At 41.5% G+C, this 4,817-nt stretch overlaps 1 non-coding gene across 1 annotated transcript; it reads right to left on the bottom strand.

The window, feature by feature from the left end:
• Positions 1-4,244: 4,244 nt before the first annotated feature.
• LOC132025226 (U6 spliceosomal RNA) lies at positions 4,245-4,346 on the bottom strand. Its single transcript, XR_009406491.1, has one exon. It is a non-coding gene; the product is annotated as a U6 spliceosomal RNA (small nuclear RNA).
• Positions 4,347-4,817: the final 471 nt, after the last annotated feature.

Raw genomic sequence — 4,817 nt, forward strand, 5'->3', positions numbered from 1 at the left:
AGCAGAGAGCCCGATGTGGGGCTCGATCCCAGGACCCTGGGATCATGACCTGAGCCGAAGGCAGAGGCTTTAACCCACTGAGCCACCCAGGTGCCTCAGTTGTTGGTTTTCTTAATATTAGTTTGGAGATGCTCCATTGTAACTGCAAAACTAGATGAAATACTTCAAACTGACAACTCTTTTTCTAGTAGTAAAAGCTAAGACAAAGACAAAAAGTGCCTAGCCCACGAGTGCATCAGGAGATGTCGCTGGATAGGGACTTTTTCATTGCATGTTAACCAAGCCAGCAGGCTGCTGGCAACTGCAGGACACAGTGCCTTGTAAGGTCATGTCCAGCAGAACTCAGAATTATCTAGGCTGTGTAAGCAAGATTTTCTGAAAGTAGAGACAGCTATGGACATTATATGAATCTTTCCTGGTGATTCTAACCTGCAGCCAGAGTTGAGAAGTCTGTATCAGTGCTGAGGTGGAGGATGGCAGCTGTTGTCAGAGAAACATCTATGCTCCCAAGGAGAATAGATACCTTAGAAATGGAGCAGAAGAGTCTTCAGCAGACCCCACACTCTCAAGGAATTCACGTAGCAGGCTGAGAAGAGTAGTGGTCGTGGTGCCTCCTCTGAGTAGCAAGTTGGGAGAGGTTTGTTTCTTAAGGCAGCAGAGCTTCTGTGTTCACAGTAGTATCTTATGTCCCATTCAGTGCTCAATATTGGAATTACTTTTTCAGAGAAGGGCATTGGCACCCCTTTGGTCCAACATCATCCTGAATAATAGCCCATATACTGACTGCACAGACACCAGTTGTTGAAAATATGGTTTTCAGACCTCCTAAGAAATTTTGACTGTTTAATTACTTAAAAAGTTATAAGCTATTTCAATGCTATAACAATAACCAAAGATGTCAACTTAAATATTTATGAGTCTCTCCCAAGACACATGTGCCTCTAGAGACAAAAGATATGAAATGAAGATAAGAGAAACTGAGCTTACCTGAAGGATGTGGCTCAGAAAAAATCCAGAGGACACCAGGACAAAATAGTCAATAGTCATGTCTCTCTGCCCCTGCCATGAGCACACCCTTTGTGTATAGCATTTCAATTCAAGTCTGATAGAAACACTTGGGAGTTACCATCAGACTCCACAAACTAAAGGTCACAGTTCCAAACAGGATTGTCCCCACTTAAGATGCCAGCCACAAATTCAGGAATCTCCATGGCATATGTACTTCTGACTGAATGACTACAAGTTCAGGAGACTCCCATGCTCACCTCCCCACCTTTATTTCATTAATTCACTAGATTGATTCACAGGACTCAAGAAATCACTGTATTTAAAAATACAGTTTTATTATATAAGATTCAAATCAGGGTGAAACATGAAAAGATACATAGAGCAAGGTCTGGAAGAGTCATAACACAGAGCTTCCATGACCTCCAAGGAACCAGAGAGAAAGGCCTGGCAAATTCTTTATTATACAATAAGCTTCATACTTTGGGACACAATGTTGTAGAAGAGGTAAAACAGGATAGTCATATTATGAAAACTGAGATTTTGTCTAAAGCAAAAGTCCCATATGTAATGGGACTTTTTTTTTTTTTTTAAGATTTATGTACTTACTTTTGATAGAGATAGAGCACATGAGAGCATGGAGGAGAGGGACAGAGGAACAGGGAGAGAGAGCATCTCAAGCAGGCTTTCCACTGAGAGCAGAGCCCAACTTGGGGCTTGATGTCTAGCTCCTGAGATCATGACCTGCACTGAAGTCAGGAGTCAGTCACCTAATCAACAGAATCACCCAGGTACCCTGGAATGGGACTTCAAATAAACCAAATGATCAAATTCAAAATGTTATTTTTATTTTATTTATTTGTTTTTAAGAGCTTAGTTATTTGACAAACAGAGATCACAAGCAGGCAGAGAGTGAGAAGGAAGCAGGCTCCCCGTTGAGCAGAGAGCCAAATGTGGGGCTTCATCCCAGGACCCTGAGAACACAACCTGAGCCAAAGGCAGAGGCTTTAACCCACTGAGCAACCCAGGTGCCCCCAAAATGTTCTTTTTAAACCAAACTGCTAACTGGCAAGTCTAAAATGTCCTGCCACCCTACAGATTGTAGGCTCATGAGGAAGATCAATTTAAAAGGTTATGGAACTGACTAGCACCAATAAAACTTTCCAGTTTATATAAATCACTAATAAGGTAGCAATTTACAGTAAGGAATGTTTTGAATAGGTGATTGAGAATCATTGTGCCAGATTTTTGGCACCCTTTCAACCTGCAGCAAAGCCAACGAGACATATTAAATAAGAGAATTGTGCTTGGTGACTGGAATGGGAACAGAGGCAACCTCCCCGCTCCCGTACTCTGACCTTTAACCCTCATCTCTACATTCCAGATGTAGCACATCACCCTTCTGTTTTCACGGTAGAATGCTTTCCTTAGACATGCTTATATTTATGTTTATATGTAACCCTTATTTAAATGATATTGTATTTTCTCAAGGACATATCAAAGTCATCTTAATTGACATTTGTCAACCAAAATTTAACAAGTTTCCTTCAGTGCATATTTACTATCAAACCTGAGGGTTAATCTCATAGTCTTATCCACTTTAAAATTAGTTATGACCAGTCAGTTCCAGAGAATCAATTTCTGACCTTACCCCAGAATTTGGTGTGTACACTTTTGTACACTATGACAGAACTTAGTCTGTGAGTATAATTCAAAGTTACTGTTCAAGTCAGCCAGGGTTTACTTTTTCAGGAATGTGTGACTAATCATAGGCATTTATTATGTGCTTAGTTGCCTAGATGGTATGTCCTAAGCTAGAGCCTTTAAAAACATTGTTTTCTTGATATTTGGTTGTTAAGTTAAAGCCTTTACATATCTTTCATCAGTGGGACATGAATAAAGAATGAAGTTACTTCAGAATGAGTCTGGCACAGTCCCAGGACTAAGGAGAAGTTAGAGGCAGGAAGGAGAGTTCAAGAACGTTATTTCTGCCTGGAGTGGATCTCCAATGTGTATGTTTTTTATTTTCCAAAATTAAATGAAAAAGCAGCTGTTCTAAGGACTCAATCCTGTGGCAGAACATCACTGTGAGCTTTAGTTATTCAACACCCAGAATCTGCTTTATATGCTGATGTTTCAGAAGCACTCATGATGGTTCATCCTTGAATCTAAAAGACCAGAGTTGGACACACAGATGGCATGCCATTGGTGTATATGCAACACCCACACCACATGCAGTTTTGTCAAGATTCTGTCACAAAGCCAATGTGTCTTCTTTGAGAGCAGCCATTAGAAGAAATTGTTTTTGTCAGCTGCCCAATGGAGCAGGCCAACCTCTGCATGGGCAGTCCATTTGTTTTCTCTTGGGAGTGGTCCCTGATGTTTCACGTGTCCACTGTGAGGCATGTGACAGACATGCCTTAGAGAACACACTGTGCTGTGAGCCAGGTAGTAGCCAGAAATTAGTGTGGGCCTCAGTGAACTCTGTGAACCAGAAATTAGTGTGGGCCTCAGTGAACTCTGAGTCAATATCTATGCATAGAAGCCCCTGCACTGGCTGCTGCAAACCTCCCAAGATCCACAAATTCAGCGTGTCCCAAACAAGAACCATGATACACTTCCACAAACTCCTTCTCTATGTGCTTCCTGTCCTAGTCACTGATACCACCATACATCAAGAAACATGGAGATCTCTCTGGGGTCTCTTCCCTTACCCCTGAGGATCCCATCAAGTTCTGCCAAATCCTCTCAAATATATCCATTTATCTCTATCCCTAATGTCATAGTTCAAGTGGGACCCAATCTCCCACCTGAAGAAATCTGACACTTTCCTAACTGGTCAGCCTCATCTGCTGCTCCTCCACCTGCTCTCCACCCTAGTCCAGGGTGATTTTTTAAAACACAAATACATCACTGCCCTGATGAAAGACTTCCACAGTCTCCCACTAGTTTCAGGACATCAATATCCAAGCTTAATGTGGTCTGCGCCTGTAATTGCAGCTTCTTCTTGGGCCACACAACCCCAAAGTCTTGACAAAAAAGTCCTGCTAGCTATGCTCTCATCCACCCTCCTTCCCACTAGACATTTCTACCTGCTATTCCTTCTGTCTGCAATGGGAACTTCTCAATACCACCCCCATTTGTTTTATTATGGTAAAATAGAAACAACTAATAAATACCATTTTAACCATTTTAAGTATACAGTTGTGTGGCATTAAATACACTCATGTTGTCATGCAAAAAATGCAAAACATGTCACTAGTTTGCATGTCACTCTTGTACAGGGACTATGCTAATCTTCTCTGTATTGTTCCATTTTTAGTCTGTGCCACTGAAGTGAGTACTCATCCTCTTTTCACTATAAAGTCTGACTCATCCTGCAGATCTTAACTTCAAGTCAATTGTTCAGGGAAGCCTTCCAAAACCAGGCCCATCTCCTGTCAGACAACCCCTTGACTGCACAGTACCCAGCATGAGCGATATGAGCTCCGTGAGGGCAACACCCCAGGCCAAAGGCGGTAGGCACACAGTAGCTCAGTGCATCCTAGTTAAATGAATAAGTGAATGAATGAATGAGCGAATGAATGAAGAAATGCAATGCTACCCATAGTAGAAGACCACCTTGGCACTTTTGTAGAAAGCCGTGTCTTGACATACCTTACATTGTTTTGATCTCCATTCCAGTGTAAGATCTTGGTTCCTCTTTGGAAAACTAAAACCAATAGTGGAAGAGGGTTTTTTTTACCTTTTCTCAAACAGAAAAATTGCTATTCAGACTTCACCTTTCATAAAAGAAGAAAACATGTAGTAAT

Source organism: Mustela nigripes, chromosome 9 (assembly GCF_022355385.1).
Source record: "Mustela nigripes isolate SB6536 chromosome 9, MUSNIG.SB6536, whole genome shotgun sequence".
Taxonomy (NCBI): Eukaryota; Metazoa; Chordata; class Mammalia; order Carnivora; family Mustelidae; genus Mustela; species Mustela nigripes.